At 38.5% G+C, this 23,523-nt stretch overlaps 1 protein-coding gene across 19 annotated transcripts in view; it reads right to left on the reverse strand.

Annotated features, from left to right (window-relative positions):
• ptprf (protein tyrosine phosphatase receptor type F) overlaps positions 1 to 23,238 on the reverse strand; it is a 334,322-nt gene extending 311,084 nt beyond the window's left edge. For 14 of the 19 annotated variants that reach the window (XM_033028831.1, XM_033028835.1, XM_033028830.1 and 11 more), the window contains exon 1: positions 22,852 to 23,237. The gene's annotated coding sequence lies outside the window, so the exon portion shown is untranslated. Of the gene's footprint in view, positions 1 to 22,851 lie in introns of all 19 variants that reach the window. The other 5 variants (XM_033028829.1, XM_033028828.1, XM_033028822.1 and 2 more) reach the window with 2 other exon arrangements.
• Between the last annotated feature and the right edge of the window lie 285 nt (positions 23,239 to 23,523).

Below are 23,523 nucleotides of genomic sequence, written 5' to 3' on the forward strand. Positions count from 1 at the left end.
TCCAACTGAAGGCAAATTTCACAGAAATCACTGGAAATTAATACCCGGAGTATAAAAAATAACCAGTAGAACATTTTCGGAGATTTACAGAGTTTCAGAAAAATTATAAAAACAATGGTGGACATTGAAAAACCCATCATATTAAAAATATAGCAAAATCAACCTGTGATTCAATTAATTAATGTGCACAAGGATATTTTTTTTAAATGCCCACTAAAATGGCAATGTATCGGGTTTCCAACAGGTATGGTCTGCTCTAAGCATATTATTTTCAATGAGCTTTGATACCCATGACCATCAGCAACTGAGGTTCCTATTAGAAATAATACTTGATAATAATATGGATAGATTTAGAAGTAAGGTTCGATTGCAATATTTGCCTTAGCTGTTCCAGTTGTTGATAAACTTATTTAAAGGGAAACAAAAAAGTTGTTGTGCATTGGCAGTACTATCTGTTTTTAATGAGGGCTGTAATTTCATAAAGGCAAAATTGCTGCATCAGAAATGTTGGAATCAGATGGTTAGAGCACCAGAGATTTTTGAAGACCCTGGAATTTAACAATTGTAGCAGATAGAATTTTTTTTAATGGTTGTAAAGAAGGAGATAAGTTAAGAATGAGAGGCAATCTAGGTGAATGGAAATTGGGCCGAGAGCTCTGGGACTGTGATGTGCTGTACTCACGATATGGATATTGTAATTCAGGGTTTGAAAAATTACTGAAATGGCATTATTTAAGCCATAAAAGGGAATATTGATCAGGTTTGGGAATGATCAAAGCAATAAAAGAAAATTACAAAACTGAATGACGAAGAATCCTGAAAATAGAATGAGCAAGAAAGAAATGAAAAATCACATAAATTGAACAAAAATGTCATATGAACATAATCAACAGGTCCTTAAACCGGTTATTCCATTCAATAAGATTATGGCTGATGTGATCTTTTCTCCTGGTTCTCCAAATCATCAATGCCTAAAATGTTATGTCAACTTTGAATATTCCATGATTAGGTTTCCACAGTTCTTCAAGGTATATAATTCCAGAGAATTACAGCCCCCCAGAATAAATTCTTCCTTTGTCCTCGAATCCCAAACGGCAGAAATAAATTCTCCACCTATCAATTTCCTTAAAAGTCTCCAAACACTTAATCAAACCATTTACATTCCAAAGATGACATGCACAGATTCTGTGGTCATTTCCTCATAACCTAGCCACTTGGAGCACATTAGTGACATTCTCGGTACTGTACTCATTCCACCGGAAATGGATTCTGCCAAAAGAGTAATGCCCAGAGCCGAGAATCTAGATATAAAGCCAAAACCCTTCTCCTCAAATTATTTCTGTCTCTTTCCCGGACCATTCATCTTTAAATAATACTCGGATTTATCTTATCTTCCCCTAACAAGAATTAAGTCACACTGATCAGCATCGAATTCCATCTGCTGGTCACACCACTGTTTGAATGATTGATGCAACAATTATAATTGCTCAGATGTCTCAATGTGTGTGAAACTGTATAATAAAGCTTGGAAAAATCACAGCACAGAGAAAAACAGAGAGCAAGAAAAGCAATGAAATTTTGATTGAAAATAAGAGTTAACATACACAAGCATGACAAAGTTGTAAATCTGGGTTTAACATTACCATATACAGATGCTCCGACTTACGATGCTTCGACTTTCGATATTTCAACTTTACGACGGTGCAAACGCTCGATAACGGCAGTGAGCCGCATGTCACTTCCGGCCACGTGATCACATTGTATTAAATGCGTTTTCGACACCATATTTTTGATTTACGATGGGTTTATCGGAAGGTAACCTCATTTTAGGTCGAGGAGCAGCTGCATATCATTCAAGAACGGTGAGAATGACCTTTCCTATTCAGTACAAATGCGTTCATTTCCCTGCCTGATTTGATCTGTTTATAAAATGATTAAGAACTGCAGATGCTGGAAAAAAAATCGAAGGTAGACAAATATGCTGGAGAAACTCAGCGGGTGAGGCAGCATCTATGGAGCGAAGGAATAGGTGACGTTTCGGGTCTGAAGAAGGGTCTCGATCCGAAACGTCACCTATTCCTTCGCTCCATAGATGCTACCTCACCTGCTGATCTGTTTTTAAAGATGATGGCAATAGGCTTCATAAACAGTACCTTCTATTCTTCTGCCCTATCGAAGCAACAGTAGATTTAGATTTGTTCGTCCTAGACGAATGAATGACAGCTATAATCAAGAAAAACTTCACTTTTAAGAGGCAGCTGCCTGTTCTTCAATAAGTTTGCATTGCCTAAAGCACTTTTTTATTTCATCTTTTCATTGGTACTAGGTAACAAATTTGACCACTTTATCTGTTAAAGGCCTGGAATGAAGTAGTAAAATAATGATATTCCATCAGTAATCGCATTATAATAATTAATATAATAACTGCCACCAACATTAGCACACGTGCAAATCCAAATTTGGGGAGCAGCTGTCTGAACTGCTTTGCCCTTCAGAAATGTTGCTCGTTCAATATCTCAACAAGGTTCAGTATTTGCATACATGCCAGGGCATGACCTTGCAGTACTTACATGATACTAAATAAACATACCAAAAACATTAAAGCTTCTTCATTTAAATATGTGAAGGTTTTAAAAGCATTCTAAAGTTTCAATTACATACTGCCAGGCACTGAAAATTTTACAGGTGGTCTCATTCCATCTGTTTTAACAGCTGGTAATTTAAAAAAGTTAAAATAAAACATTTCAACTTTATCTTTCTGTCTCATATCTCTGCCTTAATGCCAATTTTTCCTTTATTTTGCTTTGCATGCACGATTTAGTACTGAATAAAATATTCTCATTTATATTTCTTAGCTCTTAGAACGTGTGACTTCCTAAGGATTCTTCAATTTATTCAGTTAATGAAACATAACTTAGCTTGCATTTCTCAAAAGGAAATTCTTGTAGTGCCATGTTTTTATTTATCTTGTTTATGACAAGTTATAAATATGCCAAACTGATCATTTCCCTTGAAGACTCTGGGTGGTCCCAGATTGAGGTATGCATGCACTTAGTCTAGGTGCATTTCTCACATACAACATTTTAAAATTGGCAGAATAAGTAGCTCTCATTTCAATTAACATCATTTGTAAAACAGCGCGTCAAAATGTATTTACCCCCTTAGCTTTAAACGTAATAATTTTATGACACAACATTCCATGTAAAGATGAGGAGGTGTGAGAAGAGATTGGAGAAGGTGAGGAATGACAAAAGTGAAACGCGAGTCAGAACATTACATAATAACCTCGCTGACAAAAGAAATGATTTGTCAGGATTATATTAAACCAAAATTAGAAATACTAGGCTTATGAAGAGTTAAAAGAAAAATAACAAAAGTTATAGAGCAAAGTTAGACACTTTGTTAATCTAAGAGGGGAAATTCCCCTCAATCAACAGCAAATGAGCAGGCTACTGGGCAGATACAATCACACCTCTCCATCTGTATAAAACGACAAGTAGTACAAGAAATAAAAGGTGGAATACAAAACCGGTCCAGGGGTACAGAAGCTCTTGTAGAAACAAGTTGGGCATAACTGGGGAACTAAATATTCCAGTACAGTAAAACTCTCATAATCCACCTTCTTCAGGATTTTGATGGTGCTGGCGGAACAGATTTTCCAGATTGCTGAAAAACATTTTTTTTTTTAAATACACAAACACACTTATATTTCACATTTTTAATAAATACTACACTGTAGTATTGCACTTTTCCAGTGAACCAGGTGAGTTTAAAGACAGTGTAAGAAACAGGTGAATTTAAAAGGAGTTTAGGAAGGGATGTTAGGTAGTTTGAATATGGACCCAGTGGAATAAATGGGAGCATGGGAATGGGGCTGCAATGAGTTTGAAGAATTATGGTAAATTGAAACGGGTGAGCCAGATGCTGAGCCGTCAGGACTTTTGACCAGGATAACAGATTTTGACTGTATTTAGGATCTTTAGAAAAAATCTTAATTATCTCTTTCATACCCGCTTCCCGAAGGTACTCTTACTCATATAACTCTACTTCATATGGTTATTCCATGATGGCATTTATTTTTTTGCCCTACTTCAGAATGCACTATAATCTTGTACCAATTTGCTCTTTTGCACTTGTTATCATTGCTGTATGTATACAGTTTACTCTTTGAGCTTCATGTGAAGAAGGAATCTCATTGCACCCAAGATTCAGATTAGTTTAATTTACTTGCCATTAAGCTAATCTGAATTTTTAAAAGGAAAATTATGTCAAACTTACAACTATACAGTTCAGGATCTGTTTGCACAAATGGAAGTAACATTTCTACAACTCTCATGAATGGATGCAAGATCAAGGTTGTCAATTTTTAGTTTGATGTGGGCATCAAGCGACAAGTACATAAAGGTAAAAAATCTATTACAAATTGAAATTAATATGTGAAAAGGTTCCACAGGTTGAATAGCATACATGGTATGGCCTATGAGCATAGTGGAAGATAAATACAGGTAGATATCAATAATACAAATAGCAGCCAACCTGCCTTGTACCAACAGGATTCTCTGTGCATCAATACATAGCCTTTCATACCACACTGTCATTGATAGATCCAGCAACTGGAAACAACCTAAAGTTATTTAACTCAATAGTTGTGACCAGTGGTCAAAAAAAGCTTTGCAAAAACCCTAAATTACTGTGCATTGAGCATGCATCAAGTTTGAATTGGACAGTGTCAAAGATCAAGAACAGAAATGTCAGAGAGTGGATCATAACAGTAAGGTGACAAAAAAATTAGGTGATCAAAATCTGCTGAGTGGACAGAACAAGAGTGTTCAGCAGAGTGATTGTCCCGTCTGTACACTTTGCACAGACCAGCCCACTGAGTCCATATTCAAGAGGCTGAAGAAGGGTCTCGACTCAAAGGTGTTGTCTCCAGAGATGCTTGCCTGAGTTACTCCAGCATTTGGTGTCTATCTTCGATTTAAACCAGCATCTGCAGTTCCTTCCTAAGCACAAATATATGTTATTTCTTGAGAAGAATTTATTCTAGCGTGTTAATTTTGGTTATGGCACAAAAGGGAAGTAGATTCTAAATATTTTGTTAACTATTAATGCCATTTTATTCATAGTATGTTTGTAATACTGACCTTCATTTTGAAAATGAATTAAGGCACAGCCTTGCCACAGAGATTGGTGTAAAATGAATTCCGCAAAATATTATTTTTTTTTCAAACAACTTATTTGCAGAATTGAACATAGAGATATACTTGAGACTAGTTCAAGTGAGTTTATTGTCATAGTATTGTCTAAAATGTGAACAATATTTCATGTAAAATATCAGAAACTTAGGTTATCACAATCATGGTCTAGATATTGTCATCACCGGGTAACTTTTCAGCGTTGTAGAAAGCTTTGGAGTTATTATCATTGAGCACTTGATAAAGTAATGGTCGAAAGAAGCAATTGCATTTCTCTTCGTCCAAACAGAGCATAAGAATACATGGTTAAGCCTATTTGGCTCCTCGTGTCTGTTCTGCCATTCAATCAGATAAAAGCTGATATTACTTCAGTGCCAGTCAAACAAAATTTTACAAGTTAAACAGTTTAGAAAACAAACAATGGGCCTTCTTTTCATCAATGTAATAAAAGAAAGGCATGTCCAGTCCAGAGGCCGAATTCTCCAGAATTAATTTATAAATTAGTTTAAATAAATTGTCATAAATCCTATACTAATCCCATGTCCTCAATTCACTTTATATCACAACATTTATAAATCTGTCTGGAGAAAACTCAGTTACTGCACCTCCACACCCCTCTTGTGTAGAGATTTCCAATATACTCTCAGTAAAGACAATTCTTCCAATATCTATCCTGATTGTCCATGCACTTATTTTGAGATTACGATCCCTCATACAATGTCCGCTGATGAATTCTCAGAGACAAATGTGCATGACAGCTGTACACATACCTCGTTTTCAGCATCACAATTTAGAAATACACTGCAAACATAAAATGTGAACAATTCTGGAAGCCAGGTAGAAAATGTCCCTCCAGTCAGTGTACAACCTGCATTAGCAACAGAAAGCAGTCTTGGCGATCATCATTGCAATAAATACAGAGCTACAAGTTCCATGGAGTATGGAGCTTCAATTTCCAATCTGAATTTTGCTGACCAAGGAAGTGAAGACCAAGTGAAAGATGGAACATATAATGATAACTAAAGCAACATCATCCAGGAAAAAATGCAACAATTAAGAGGATAGTTATATAAAACCTAGGCACATAAAATTAATCTCAGTCACTTAAAGAAATGTGATCAAGGTTGATCGGTAATGATCACGTTCAATCAATCCCATTCAGTCCACGATACAAGGCCGTCCATGTTTCATTTACATGTTTTTGAAAAAAAGTGAGTGAAAAGTACATAATGAAACTGAAATATTTGAACCCTTTTTGCTTTAATTTAAATTTTAATATTCCACAATCCCTTAACCAGTCCGAGAAGATTTTCAACATGATACATTCAAGTTCCTCAGAAAGTGAATGCAATAAGTACTTTGAAAATTATAGCCTGCTAATAACGAAGCAATATTTGCTTTAAAACGGAAACCCTTAGTACACAAAATTGCTTGCTATCTGCAAAAAGCTAGGGGGTGGGGGGGGGGGGAAACAGCAGAGGTTCTAAATTAATGGACCATCTTCAGCATTTTATTAATTGCATTTACTCAAATAATCTCATTGTTTAAAATTAGTTGCGTTGGATTTGCACAGAATAATTAAGTTGTAAAACCAAGAACAAATATAGTGTCCATTATGACACTATTCGTATTTTAGTGAAGGATTTACTTTCTTCCCAGATCCTCCTGAATATTATAAACTGCACTGGCAGTGAAAGGCCAGTAAGCAGCACTCCATGCACATGTATTGATATACATATGGGTGAAAATATTTTCTCCAACAAGTGACGAATGTACATTGTAAAACCCACCTTCTTATTTTTGTTACAATGAAAATGTAGCCCATATTAAATTCTTCAGCATTTACCAACAAAATGGCTTTTCTCCATTATTCACAAAAATATCTAATGATGAAATCGCTTCTGATAAAGAATATACGTGTCAGAGTTGTAATGCAGGAAATACAATAACTGTTTTGTGTTTTTATAACCAGCAAACTCCTACAAATAGCAATATGATACTGACTAGAATTTCCTTTTAAATGTTGTAAATAATAAATACTGGGTAAATGACAGAGTATGTGTATTGGCCCTCTTCAAAATACAGCCATGAATCTTTTACTTCTTTCTCTAAGAGCCTTGGTTTAACATCTCGAAAGACAATATGTTCAGTATAGTATTCCCTCAGTATTAGAACTCGAGTCGCTCACATTAAACTGAATCTCTCAGCTTTCTGACTCAGAAGTGAAAGTGCCATCAATCGCATCAGCTGATTGTAGCAGACAGCAAGGTGGTACCACAACTGTAATGAGGTCTGTAGTCCAATGGTATCACTGGAAACCAGTAATATTATTGCCGTAATAAACATCTTCACAACACTTTGTTAATGACAGATTTGCCTATCTATTTAGAAATACCTGATACTTTTTTTCATTATTAACTTTATTCTATCAACCAGACTACAACTTGGCTATGTACTCCCAAGTCAGAGGAAGTATTGGGGGCAGGTACAATGCGAACACTTAGATGACATTTGGACAAGTACATGGGTAGGAAAGGTTTAGAGGAATATGGGCCAATCGCGGGGTAGATGGGACTAGGGCCTGATTCTGGATGGATGATCAGCCATGATCACATTGAATGGTGGTGCTGGCTCGAAGGGCCGAATGGCCTACTCCTGCACCCATTGTCTATTGTCCATGCTGTAGGACTGTGACTCTGTAAGTCCAAAGGAACCCATATATACATTCCAGGTGTAAGTCAGATCAGCTGTGCCTGCTGACCTAGTTCAGTATGTTATTCAGGAGGAGGAGGATTTGTATAATAAAAAAGCAACGTTCAAAAAGTTGAGTTCCAGATGCACAAGTGCATTCATATTTGAAAATATTATACAAACTCAAACTCACATCAGAATTTTTGAATAAATGTGAAGAAAACAGATTTCCACATTATGTCAAGAAAGGGCAGAGTCCAACGTGGAATAAATCAGAATGGCCAACGTTAAAATCTTTGTATTCGGGTACTTCAGAAAAAGAGTTGAGATTATCCACTTGGCATTTCAGATAGAAACAGCTGCAAACATTTCAGCCCCAACTTCTGTATTAATTTACACATCGATGCATTAAGACTGCAGGAACATACACAAAGCATTACTGTACATTGTTCAACAGCATTCAGATCTAGAATATTTAATTCTAGCGTAATAGATGTCAGGGCTGCACAAGGCCTAGTTTCCTTTTAAAGTAGATGGTAGCAAGAGAGAGCAGGGAGAGATGAAGATCACAAGTGTCTGGTGCCTGAGACTCGTTGCTTGAAGATGCAGAAACCCTCATTTTACTTGAAAAAAAAACTTGATTAGGCATTTGATAGATACATGATCTACAGACCAAACACCAAAAAATAGCATAAAGATCATTTGGGGGGGGGACCAGCACACACATGGGACAAATTCTCATTATTTTGTGACATACATTTACATGATTCTGACTGAAAACTTGCAAAACTATTGAGATTAGGTCAAAAAGCCAAAAATATATCTAGTGACGCTAGAAATCCAAAATTAAGACAAAAGACACAAAGAAAATTCAGCAGTTTAGACAGCAGCTGAAGTCAGAAGATGGGAGTTAATGTTTCAGGTCACTAACCTTCAAACAGCTTCAACTTATTCCATACATAAAACTTAGATCCCATGCATGATTATCGGTATATTCACCACGTGCATGTTCTTGACCTCTTTCTCCATCATCATCGACTCACTATCTCAAAGCAATCCTGGCCCTGTGTTCCATCCACTTCACCCTTCTCAGCATTAGTGCTTACACAAAAGGCTTCTTTACTTCAGAAAGACCATCAACTTCAACAATTATTGAATTCCAATTTTTGTCCATTCATTTTCTCCCCTCACTTTCCTCTAAGCCTGTCTCTCCTTGAAATCTTATCTCCTGCTGGGTTATAACTATCTTTTCTGATCTTTCCCTCTGTGCTCCCAAAATCAAAGGCCTCAAAATCAACCTCTCATGTGTCTATCACAAAAAGTCTAACATGATGTTGAGTTGTCTTTCTGATGTCTTTCCCTCTATACCAATTTCTTTAGGCAAGAATCATCACCTCAGATTGTGTATTCTTTCTCCAATTTTCAGCATTCCCAGTCCACCTGGACCCCATTATATAGCCTTTTATCTTCTTGATTTTTCTTCACAACTTTAATCATAGGATGACAAAAAGTACTGGAGTTACTCAGCAGATCAGGCGACATCGCTGGAGAACATGAATAGGTAATGTTTCCGTTCTGAACGCTTCTTTCCCTTAATCATAAGTTGGCTATTTCTATCTGAAACGCACTTCTTCCATTGTTTTACATCTGTTGCTGTTTCTGTCTCATTGCTCAGTTGATGGCTTGATGGAAATAGCACAATGAAGGTTACCTTAGGCCACAATGTGGTAACATACAATTTGCTGGTTCTGGAACCTACATGACCTCACACATAGCCAGGTATCTGTGCTACATTATTGGTCTTTATCACTCATTTAGCATCACATGGTGGTTACAACATGGAATGTGGCATCAGGGGCATAATCCTTTTCCAAACATTTCTCAATTAAGAACATTCAAAAATTGAATTCTGGCTTTTTTTTTTATAATTGACCAGAGTCATAGATTTTAACACGAAAACCCGACTTGTGTCAATCAGAACAGGATGATATTCATGGCTGCCAAGGAATTTTACAAGGAGTCCATTAATAGCTGAGACGATGGGCAGTCTGAAAACTTCAGAGCATCTCTTGGCTTAGAGATTTTCAGCCAGAGTAAAATTTAAAATATCAGTATCACTGCTTTAACCTTGTTGATCCAAATTCTCTGATTTGATTTGAGTCCTAAAAACATGCCTGATAGAAAAATTCTTCAATTCTTAATTTTGTTTAAAATGGTTACATGAAATTTACAGAAAAATGCTTGCCAAATGCTATCAATGTCTTCAAGTTTAAAGATATGTTTCCATACAGGGAAGGTGATGCTTTATATTAAAAAAAATAGTTCAACAATAAAAACCATATGGTAAATCTGACCTGTTAAAAATAAATTAATATCTTGCTGCATCCCTTGCTTTCCCTGAAAACTGACTGGGTTTCATTAGACATGATTTGGAAACCTAACCAAGTAAGTGGACTATTTATGCAGGTGTTTGGAAAGCAAATATTTGCAGGCTAATCAGCACTGCTGCCAAAACCAATGTTGCGCCCACTAGCACTTCCAAATGTGCCCTTTCCAGCAGGATCACAATTAGGAAAGCAACCAGTGTCACATCAGGCAAAACTGTTAACAACTTTTACATCTGTTGGATAGATAAGATGAAGGAATAAATAAATTATTCTGGATTCTAAACCAGGAAGGGGAGGTAAAGGTTGGCCTGATAATTTTACTATACGAGAAGGCACAAGTCATTACTTGTTTTTATTACTGGGCTGCTTTGTGCATGGGAAGATCAGAAATTTCATCAAATGAGAGTTTTAACTGGCTTGAACGTTTGACAATTATGAGCATCAGTTTTGCTGATGTATATCATCAGGGTTTGGCATTCATTTCATAGATTTCTACCTGTCCCCAAGCATTTTAATCACATACTGCCCGATAAATGTGCATCTGGCTCCTTGCACCCTATGGTTGGCCATTTTGAAATAGAATATTAGAATCTTTCCCATGCATCAGAAATTACATTCACTTTACACTTTTCACAGCTTCAGCAAGTTCCAAATGTTTGACCTATCGCCGAATTAATAACATTGGTAACGAAAATGCTAATTTGTGTAGAGTAGATTCCCATAAACTGATTCTTCTAGGGTGTTGCTTTGGTGTCAAGAATGATTTTCTTTCACTGTTATTTTGTCGGTTCTGAAGTGGCTGATGAGGCCAATTTAGCACCAGCAAAGTCTAACACAGGTGGGACAAAAAGTGCTTGAAGGTGGTTATAATCAAATAGTATGGGAGGTGTAATACACCTGCCTTTGTTTATGTTGGGCTTTTTATATATCTCACTGCTCAACGCAATTCCAAATTGCCCTTTTTCATTTAACAAGGCCCTGGGCTAGGGATTCCCGTGGGTTGATAGAGATGATCCATTTGATCAGGGAGGTTTTGAGAACATTCTTGAATCGATTCCTTTGTCTTTTTAATAATCTCATGCCATTATGGGGGTGAGAGTGGAAATCTATTTCAGGAATCTGATGTTGGGCATGCAATAGCATGGCCAGCCCATTGATGACTAGTTGAAAAATAATCTCATATTATTGGTGTGAAAGAGTATGTTGATTTGCCTATTATACAATTGGGTGTGGAGAATTTACTATAGGCAGCTCTCCAGTGCACTAAGGAACTACATGTCTCAGAAGCATACATAAAGGTAGAGGTCACTGTTGCTTAACCATGAGCTTTCCATTAGAAATGGACTAAAGACTGTTGAATGTAGTTAAGGGTAGTCGTGCCAAGCACAGAATCTTTGGTCAAGTGGTGAGGTGCTCCTTCCAGCAGAAGCCAATGGCCTGTCCTTGAAAAGCTCCCTTTTTGATTCTCATAGGGAAGGCCCCCTCTGATATTTGGAACATGGAAAGCCTTGGCAATGCTTGCGCAGTTATCAATGAGGTGATAAAACGTCAACTCTCTTCAATAAGTTATGGGTTTTATGTTAAATCTCAACCTTCAGGTGCTCTTGGAGCAGTATATTTCCCTTTGAAGGTCTAGTTTCCAATTCAAGAATGCCTTGTGTTTGTGGTTATCTCCTGGATCTCCTATTCTCATCACACAAGCCCTGGTGTATTCTGAAAGATAAAACAATAATCTACTCTAAGATACTAATTATGGTGGGCTTCAGGGCATTTTGAGACCTTTAAAATCAATCTCACTCTTGGCAGTATTTCTGTTGCCCTTGTATTGGGCTATGCTGATGAAGACAACAGAGTAGATTAGGTGCTAGGTTAATAATTATCTATACCAGTCATGATGCAGGTAAAGTGGATACCCTGTGCTGTCTCTCACCAGATATAATCTAGCTGGTGTCTAGATCAAAAGGTGTTCCCATGATATATTTTGCATGTCTTCTTGGTGAAATCAGATGCTGGTTATGACAAGAGCATGTTCCAAACTTTTTGTCAGATTGGTTACCCGTCTCTACCCTATTGTGATCATCACATCTTTCCAGAGGATTAAGTCCTTCTCGACACTGTGGTTCACCAGTGTTTACTCAACATTGAAAAAAATCCTCCTTGACCTCTTCCGAATCCTCCAGGGTTAGAAATCTGTGTGCTAATGATCACAGCATGCTGGTTTCCAATTAGAGGGCCATGAAATATTCAGTTATCTCACAGAGAGATGCTGAATCATCAAACCACATCATTATTGACAGCAAAATGCACACCATGAAGCCTTGTTCTTTGAACTGATCATTCTCCACCTATCATGTCTCAGGCCAGTGATGACAATGTCAGAGAGCCCAACTACGACTGCAGAATATTTAAATCTGTAGCTGTTGAGGCAATCCGCAAGGGTTCTAATGATTCAGGCCCAAAATTATTATTTCGAATAGTAGCTGCCTCATGTGTGACTTTTTGTTAACAAGATAGTCACTTCCCAACGGGGATCACACAAATTTTGACAGAGCAAAGTCTTGGCACAGTCTGAGACAACTTAAAACAAGTTAGCAAACACAGAAGTCAACATGAGAGTATGTGCCTGTTGGCATGTAGATACACATGCAAACATGCACATAGACACATAGGAGAGCTTAGTCGCAACCATGGTGAGTATTGTTCCTAAGCATGGAGATGAATCTGTCTTTATCAACTGGTAAGGTACAAATTGGGACTCAATTAACCAATGCACCACACCAGGAGACTGCAAACTATCAGCCTCAGGCAGATTTGAGCAAGTGACAGTTTTCAAGGAGGCAAAGGACAGATTCCAACCAAACCAAAGCCTCAAAGCATAGCCTGAGAACCTGGCAAGAAATTGCTCAGCAAAACCCGAGTGCCATTGAGCAGCCAATAAAATGTAATGTACTAATGACCATTTTTAAACTAATGTTGAAGGGGCAATAAATGTTGGCTGTTCCTTGAAATAACTACAATAATCTTCAAATTAGTTTCACATGATCTTTTAATTGCACCAGGAAAACTCCAATTTTTGATCTCACCTAAAAGATAAATCCTCTCTGACACGTCTTCTATATTACGATGAAGTGTCATCCTGGATTAGATGCTCAGGTCTCTAGAATGGGACAAACTTACAACCTTAATGTTTTTCAAGTAGGTTTATTACCAACTGAACTATTTTTCCCATTTGCATGTAAAATTGGTGTACTCCAATGGGGATAATGCACATGGTTGAAAATAAAGAACCTCGTCACCAATTGTCAGATCACTGAAAGCATTGCACTAATTATCTTGACGGTAGATTTCATGCATCAAACTACTTCTGGTCCCCATAATTTAGAATCACTGTAACATATTATTATGTGGAGTCACTTTAACCTATAACTAAGAAGGAATAATTTGGAGCAATTGGGTTATTTGGGAAATGTAGTGAGGGGGAGGAGTGGTTTGTGGTGGTAGTGTGAAGGACGAAAAATTGAACAAGGAAGAATAAAATAAAGGACCAGGGTATTATATTTACCAGTGAAGAGCAATAAGGAGCATATTTATCAATAAGGAGCCAACTATTGAGCATTAGTCATTGTGTCATTCTACTGCATCAGCAGATCCCACGATATACAGTCTAAGCAATAATTGTTTGGGTGTGGCACCGAGTCCATGCTTTTTTTTAAGCCATTGCTACATAGGAAGATGCAAAGCCAACTAAATCCACGTAATGTTCTAGTAGGAGTACCATATAAGAATCAAGATTAAAATACAATTTGATGTTTACTTTTTTCTAACTTGGAGCAACTTTTGTCAATTTCTTTCGTCCACAGCAACATCAAATGAAACCAACTAAATAACACAGCAATCAAGGCTCCACTTTGGATTTCCTACACTAATACCTAAAAAGAACATGATAATTGTCTATTGATTCACAAAGGCAGTTTTCATGAAGACTTGTGTAGGAGGAACAGCAGATGCTAGTTTAAACCGAAGATAGACACAAAATGCTGGAGTAACTCAGCGGGACAGGCAACATATCTGGAGAGAAGGAATGAGTAATGTTTTGGGTTGAGACTTCTTCAGACTGATGTCAGGGGAGAGGGAGATACATAGATAAGGAAGTGTAAGGTGTGAAAATAGGACGAAGGGAATGGGATCAAGCAAAATGTAGAATAGATCATTGTTAGCAGGGAGAAGGTAACAACAAAGTAAACAGATAAAATGTAGTCAGAGACAGTAAATCTGGTCTGAGAACTGGGAAGGGAGAAAGAGGAAAAGCAAGGGTTACTTGAAGTTAGAGAAGTCAATGTTCATATCGCTGGGGTGTAAGCTGCCCAAACGAAATATGAGGTGCTGTTCCTCCAATTTGCGCTGGGCCTTACTCTGACAATGGAAGAGGCCCAGGACAGAAAGGTCAGTGTGGGAGTGGGAGGGGGAGTTAAAGTGTTTAGCAATTGGGAGATCAGGTAGGTTTAGGTGGACTGAACAGGAAACAAAGACTTTTTGAACTTCCCAAAGAAATAAACTGCCAATGTCATCATCCTTATATTCCAAACAGAGAACTAAGTTTCAAAACCAACCAATGCAGAAATGCTAACCTATATAACTGTAAAGTAAACCAAATCACTATCTTAATTCCTTCCTCTTATCTGAATCAGTACAATAAGCAGAAATATTGTTTATAGATGAGGAAGAGACAAATGCAGAAAGATCAAACATTACATTTGCCATTCACTTTTTATTTATATATTGCGTTTTTTTGCATATCATGATATCTATTGAGAATGTTTACAGACCTATTATGCTGCTGCAAGTAGGAATTTAATTGTTCTGTTTTGGTACATATGCCAAATAAACACTCGTTGACAAAAGGATTCTTGTTACCACGATCCACCTCCCAGATGACATTTCAGTATTGTACTGAGGTAGTAAAGGACCTGTCCCACTTGGCTGTCTTTCGCGCGCCATTTACACGACCTGCTAGCATGTGGGTAGCGTGGGGACGGGCGCATGGAGTGGTGTGGAGGAGTGTGGAGTGGCGTGGACTTCGTCCTGAACGAAATCTTCGCGCGCCACCGGCCTGTCGCGTAACTGACGGCCAAAGTGGGATAGGCCTAAGACCCTGGCGCAAAGCAACGTCTCACCTCCAACAGCAGCAGAAGCAGGCAAACAATCGTCAAACTCAGCTTGGGGCTCACGGCCGTTGCGGATCCGGATCCGCCCCACTCCCACAACGGGGCCAAGAAGATTGAAGATAGACACAAAATGCAGGAGTAACTCAGCGGGACCGGCAGCATCTCTGGAGAGAAGGAATGGATGACGTTTCGGGTCAAGATCCTTCTTTCAGACTGAAGAGTCTCGACCCGAAACATCATCCATTGCTTCTCTCCAAAGATGCTGCCGGTCCCGCTGAATTGCTCCTGCATTTTGTGTCCATCTTCAAATTACGGCACGCGCTCCAGACGGCTGTGCAGGCGCATGATGACGCGCGCGACTCTCGCGGAACCGTCGCGTGACCGTCACTACTGGCCTGTCGCGTAAGTGACGGCCCAAGTGGGACAGGCCCTTTAGGCACTATGCAGGTGTTTCCTTGCAATTTGTTATGTAAAACATGACCTTTCAGATGGACTTTAAGATACCAGAACTTAACCAAGAATAGAACCAAATGTCCTGATTAATATTTATTCTTCAACAAGCATCACCAGATTTGATAATTCAGTCAATATATCATTGCTATTTTTGCGATCTCGCTATTTGCAAAATGGCTGCTTCCTACGTGACAATATAAATACTGTCAATAAAATTATTTAATTAGCTTTTAAGAACTTAGTGACATTCTACTAATGTAAAAGATTTCAGTTCCCCCTATGAATTGTAATTTGCTCTTGTATTATTGGATTTCAACATCCCTGTTACTCTCTAGAATTAGGAGATTGAGAGGGGATCTTATAGAAACTTACAAAATTCTTAAGGGGTTGGACAGGCTAGATGCAGGAAGATTGCTCCCGATGTTGGGGAAGTCCAGGACAAGGGGTCACAGCTTAAGGATAAGGGGGAAATCCTTTAAAACCGAGATGAGAAGAACTTTTTTCACACAGAGAGTGGTGAATCTCTGGAACTCTCTGCCACAGAGGGTAGTCGAGGCCAGTTCATTGGCTATATTTAAGAGGGAGTTAGATGTGGCCCTTGTGGCTAAGGGGATCAGAGGGTATGGAGAGAAGGCAGGTACGGGATACTGAGTTGGATGATCAGCCATGATCATATTGAATGGCGGTGCAGGCTCGAAGGGCCGAATGGCCTACTCCTGCACCTAATTTCTATGTTTCTAACTAGTTTCAGACAACAGCCAATTATTTGACTCAACTTTATTTTTACAAAACCACCAAAATTCCATTCAGTTTGAAACTGAATGTTTTGATCAAGGAAATCTGAGGAATTCACAAGCTACCCAATTTGTGTGTACATAATAGAAAATATTTACACCCAAAATATGAGGAAGGCTAACTATTATTTATGCATAAATTGCCTGCAAATCTGTGCCCCTTTATTAGTTTTCTAAAAAATGACATCTTGCTTTCTGGCTCACACTCCAAATATATTGAACACTGTAAAGATCCTGTACCGGTGAATACAAATTAAGTTGACCATAAAAAGTTAAGGCTTGTCCTTGTGAGAACTGTTAATTACTGCTAAACAACCCTTTCAACATGGATAGCTAACTACGACATGTGGGAAGCACATTCTATCAACTTTAATTGCTTTTCTAAAAATCCCCAGCAACATTTAATTTAAATTTTACTTTGTCACTCCTTTGTCCCTTCTCAATCCAACCTTTCTTTCTCCCTAATTTTGTGATTTGCATGTGATTCAACAATGAATTCATTATTTTATCATGTTTTCCTGGCTCTCCACTGGTTAATCTCAGTCTGATTGGTTAAGGAACTACAAAATTGCTAGCTTGTTCACACAGGTCTCTGAGGCACCACGTTTGCATGCTCTCTAACTAACAAAGCCTCATGCAAAGTAAACATGCATGAACAAATATAGCAAAAACAAGCTCTTGTTCATCTTGTTCAACAGGCTCCTGTTAAATATGGCCCAATATTTCATAGATAAGATCATTATTAGACTGTACCTTAACCCATCGCTAACTAGAAATGCTACCCATTCACATTAGCAACAGCTACTGATCCACAACCCACATCTTCACAAGGCATAATTCATGTCCAGTCCCAAATTGCTGTCTAGGCACAAATTATGAAGGTGAAACTTCTCCAGGCTTAAAAGCATATATGTTCACACAGACTCCATTAAAAACACTGTTAAGTAGCACATGAAACATTAAGAAGCATTTATAAGTTGTCTCTAAATCCCAGATGACCAGTTTTGCAATGGGGACCCACCATCAAAAAAAACGATGGCTTTGGTCAAGCTCTTCAATATTGTTAATATTAGAAGTAGCAAATGTTAAATTAATTGGTCTGTAGTTTCCTGCTGTCTATCTCCCTCTCTATTTGAATAAAAGAGTGGAAAATTGTATTTTTGAATCTAATGGAACCTTCCTTGAATCTAATTTTGGAAAATTGAAACCAATGCATCAACTATTTCATAAGCCACTTGTTTAATGATCATAGGAAGAAGCCCATTAGGTCCGAGGAACCTAGATCCTTGATGCAAATCACTTGTCATGCATCAGCCTCTGCCTGAATGTTTTACAGGCTTTGTTTAGGAGAAATTAGAATGGAAAATGAACATTCTGCAGTAATCAGCAAAAAATCTTTACATCGAGAATTATAATGAGACCACAGTTATTGCACAAATAACAGTGGATGGATAGGCCTGGAATACTGCTCCAAAAGGATCTTGCAATGATCTCAAAGCCTGGGATAATTGTCATCGAACAACCATCTTCTTTTGTGCAGTACAGGACTCCAACCATTGGCAGTGACTTCCCATTGATGTCCATTTATTTCAGTTTTACCAGGCGTCCTTGATGTCACAGTCAGCCAAATGGTACCTTGATGTAGAGGGAAGTCAGTTCTTTGTGCTGTTTTGACCGGTGCCGTGACAAGACCGGGAGCCAATACAGGCAAAACCAAAAACTGGACATCTGGAGTGTCAATGCTGCTAGATTTACATCAACAGCTTCCATCTCTTCGCCAGCAATTGAGTGTGGACAGATTGGGAAGTAATTGGCTGAATTGGATTAGTCCTATGTGGACTGTACAAAAACGAGCAATCTTCCAAACTACCAGGTGAAGAATTAGTTTAACAGAAGTACATTTGCGATGCAACCCTTTGTCATGTAGTGGATTGCATCTCTATGAATATTAAAATGGAAAGGTTGTTAAAATTTGCTCTCAATCCATAATTTTATATGGATGTAAAACCTCGATGCTGCATTCAAGATGCGTATGTTTTTGGATGTGGTGTTGATTATTAGATGCTATGATTTTATTCACCATGCAAAAGGAATAGGAACCAAATGTGAGAAGATTGTATCAATTCAGATCATTGCAAAGTGTTTTTCGGTTACTTTGTCCACTCAGAGACAAAGTTCCCATAACTTAAACAATGCAGAATGGAACAGAAATCAGAACGTGAAACATCCTTCCCCAGATTGGAACAAACTATTGGGTTATCTCAGTTAACCTAGCTAGATGTCCATTTCCCTCCATAGATGCTGCCACCCTGCTGAATTACTCCAGCACTTTGTTCTTTGCTATCATCCAATTTACAAGCATGCAATAAAAGTCAGAATCCACACTACAATTCATGCATTATCAATGGAACAACCTTCTCTGTTCTGCACATAACAGTGAAGAGGACAATGAGGATCCAAGGTAGACTGCTATTTTATGACTAAAGATTTATCAGCAGCTTATTGGGATGGAAAACTTTTCATTGAAGATCCCTTATCAGAACATTGTGATATCTCCTTCCACACATGCTGATTGACTAGCTGAGTTCTTCCAGCATTTCTATTTTTATTTCAGATTCCCGCATCTGCAGTACAGTATTTTTGCTTTCCAAGCTTAGATTGAGCCGGACTTTATGGAGGATGGAATGCCAGCAGGGAAGGCACTGTTATAATTGAATCATGAGAAGACATCAAGAATGTCTTGAGGATGATGGGCTGAAGCAACAGCAGTGACAAAGAATGATTTATAAATGAAAACAAGCAGTCTGTGAGATGGAGACTATATGTGGGTCAGAAAAGTAACCAGTGCTTAAGTTGACATGAGATTGTTAACAATTAAGTTCAGCCAGTAACGATAACCAAGAAGAAAAATAGAATAAAGGGAGGAAGGTAGAACTGGTCATAAGTTAGCGGTCACAAGTTATTGGAAGAACCAAATGTTTTCAAGTTTCCCTGTTTATATTGCCAACAGTGCAGTGCCTATAAAACCAGAGTAAAATGACCTGGACTACCTTTGGGGGTACACAAAATTGCTGGAGGAACTCAGCGGGTGCAGCAGCATCTATGGAGCGAAGGAAATAGGCGACGTTTCGGGCCAAAACCCTTTTTGGGTTCTTTGCTATCTTTGCAAGACTACCTTTGGACTATGCACTGTACAACTAGTCTAAAGGTCACAAATCTAAATTAGATACAGAAGGAAAGCACCAAAATAAATAATAAATGAATTGAGGTGTACGTAAATACTCGGATACCATGAAGTCATTTGCCTTCCAGCTCAACAAATATAGAGAGTAACTTACTTAAATCAAGTTTGAATCCAAAACTCAAGTGTATGCAATTTCAAATTGCACCACCACTTATAAGTATGCTGATCATAAGGAAAACTATGGTAGCAATAAGATAATGATATTCAATGAACAAAAAACTTCAACTTCTGTGGAACTTAAAAACATCCAACATTCAGATTGTTTTAGTGTGTTCAAAGGAATTAACACGAATAGGAATGCAGCATACTAAACCTTGAAAAAAAAAACCCTTAATAATTACAGTATACAAAAGATAAAAAAAGATCAGCGTTTAACCAAATAGTATTTCGGCAAGATGGGAGATCTGAGGGTGGGGGAGGGGAGGGGTGCATGGAGAGTATGGGGGGGGGGGGAGAGAAAGCGAATGACTCCTACACTAGAACAAAAGAGCCACCATTGTGATGGTCTCCTCTTCCTCTGACAAATAATGTTCCTCTTCTAATCACAATACCAAAAAAGGTAACACAATAAGGTATACAGCTAACTGTGTTTCACCTTTTTCAGTTGTTTGTGTGTGTGTGTGTGTGTGTGGTAGGGGGAGGGGGGGGGGGCAATCGTACACATTAGTAAAGAACAGAAGAGAATTGGGCAATAGTATTCATTAAAAAATGGAAATCCTAACATATCAGCCCTTCAAGTTAATTATTGAGTAACTGATCAATTGCTGTACTTGGCAACCTTCATACAAGTCAAATATAATTGCAATGAGTTGAGAACAAGATGGCTCCTACAGTAAAAGATCCACTGCAGAAAATCAGACTTTCAAAATCAATACTTAATGCTCCAAAAAGTTTAAATGATAGATTAAACATATAATTCAAAAAACATTTCAACTGGCTTTCAGTACAATTGTGCATAGAACTGCAATGTTAGTCCATATAAAAGCATTATATATTTGACAATATATTCAAATAGGGATACTCTTAGTTTTTTTATTTGTAAATTTCAATCATGAAATCTAACCACAAAATGAGAGTGGCTGCATAATTCACCAAATGTTCTTATAAACTAGTTGATCATTCTCACACAGAGCTATGTCAGAATTCATAATCAGATTACAGAAGTACTGCTTATTATGACCAAGCTCCCCAGCTTCGATGGCTAGAACACTAAAAGCTTTCATGTTAACCGTTCTCCATTATCTTAAACATTTAAATAAACGCGAATGACAGAACACACCAAAGCCTGAAACGCATTAATTAATCACCAATTTAATGACTTTCTCCGAAGTAACCAGAAGTCTTGATTTAAAATCACGAATCATTTACCAAATTAACGTGCATTTTCAACACAGACCAACCCGCCTTGAAACGCAGCTTTAAAACAGACTTGGTTCTAACCTTTGGTCGGCGGGATCAAATTATACTTTTATTAAGCTTTAGTAAAGGATCAGGTCTCCGAATAAGGAGCGTCTCCAAACGATCAGATACATTGATCCACGATTGCACAAGCTCGCGGATCAAGTTCACTCGCATCTCTGAGGTCTCTACGGAGAAACCGACGCCACCATTTGAAACACACTCGCAATTCAACAGGGAGAGAGAAAAAGAACATCGAGCCTTTTAACAAATCTAAAAAAAATTAAAATCGGGAAAAAATGGAAACGGTCCATCCACATGTCACAAGGTAAAAGATCAGGTTTAAACACGGTACTCAAAATTTGGCTTCATGATCTTGGGTCATTACCAATTTTAAAGACAAAAATTAAATAGCCCAAGTAATCTTCCACACCATAAATATAAATCAGACCAGACCAATCTTAAATAATAATTTGAAGCCCAGAAAGTGAGCTTTTCAAATCTTTGTCAATCATGCTTATTTAAAAAATATAACGAGATTCAACAACCCCACATCCAGGGCTCCAAAATAGTAGATTTTGTCAATCGGTGAAAGAAAATTATATTATTCATGTTTTTCTCCATTTCAAATGCCGATGTTTTATTTCAATGTTCCTTTCACATACCGTACACCTATCTTCAAAATCAATTACGTGTTACACAACGGGAAGCCTGCCAGTTAGAAATAATTTTTAAAAACATCAATGGCATACTTCTCATCCTGATAAACAATCCTGTGTCCCGAGGAACAATGTTGTACTCTTCTAACATCTGAAGCCAATGCCTCAACATTAAAAAAAATTTTGAGAAACGACCCGGTCGTACTTAGTCAATGCGATTGCAAGAGAAAAATATCAAAAACGATGCAAACCCACTTGCTTAACGTGAACATGAGCATAGAGTTAAGAACAAATAAACCCACATTTCAAAGGATCGTCTCCAGTTTCAATCCTCATCTACAACAAGCTAAATCAAGCAAGCAAAAAAAAAGAAGAGGGTCTGCAGTTGGAACACACCCGCAGGTAAAACTGGTTATTTTGCAACCACACCGATTTCTGGGGACTCCCTTTGTGTTCCCAATTTAAGTTTATCCTGCTGAAATTTCAATCGCCGTTTGGATCCCTCTCGCTTTCAACAGGCGGCGGAGTTTTGTCAATTTCTTATTGTGGAAAGAAAGAAAAATAAAATAAACCAGAGCCAGATCAACAAAGTGGTTAATCTACCATGGCGATCGCACATCACAAAATAAAAACAAATCAGTTTCCCCACAACAGATTTAATTTCTTTTTAAAAAGAAGAATAAAAGCTCCTTTTCAAGAGGCTGCATGCAGCAAGCGAGCCGAGGACAAAACGAAAGCCCGGCTTCACCTGAGGGTTTGCGGATTCAACAACAACAATTTTTAAAAATAATCACTAAACTCGTCAAACTCCCAGCATTTTCTGTTAGATCGCCCTGTCTGCAGGTTTCAGTGCTCGTCTACTCACCGCGCACGGTTGCCTCAAGTCTCCCACAGCTCGGCGCATAATGTCCAAGCTGCCCGGCTCACGATGCCCGTAACTCCGAGCCCGGGCAACACGGGCACCGGCTCCCGCTCACCTCAAGCTCACTCGAACCGCGCCGCCCAAAAATTAAAACTCCCCCGGTCCCCTCAAGTTTATTTCTCTTATTCTCTGTGTCCTTGTGTGTGTTCTTCCTTTCCACCCTTGGTTCACACACGCACGCACATTCGGCGCGGGCTCGATCGCACCAGCCGCGTCTCTTTACTCCGGAGCGCTACTTAACATACTTTCCACGGACACCAAAGCCAAACCGTCGCCTGCCGCTCGGCGGCTCCGTCCGAACATCTTCGGGAAACTTCGGCGAATGGCGTCATTCGGAGCCGAGCGCGCTGGCGGGTTGGCGGTGGGGGGGGGCGGGTGGAAGGCAGAGGGAACAGCTCCAGCCAAAGTACAGGGCAGGGAATGTCGTGCACCGCCTTCCACTAACAATGCTGCTACTGTGGCGGATCCTGCCTGCAAGACCTCGACGACACGCGTAGACAGAAGATTTTTTTCAAAAGCCTATTCGATGGAAGTGGAAGCCCCTTCTGTTGCATCTGTTCAAGCTGTAAATGGTCTATGCAGAAAGCTCCCGGTCATGGAAGCATTGCAAATTGT

Source organism: Amblyraja radiata, chromosome 10, assembly GCF_010909765.2.
Source record: "Amblyraja radiata isolate CabotCenter1 chromosome 10, sAmbRad1.1.pri, whole genome shotgun sequence".
NCBI lineage: Eukaryota > Metazoa > Chordata > Chondrichthyes > Rajiformes > Rajidae > Amblyraja > Amblyraja radiata.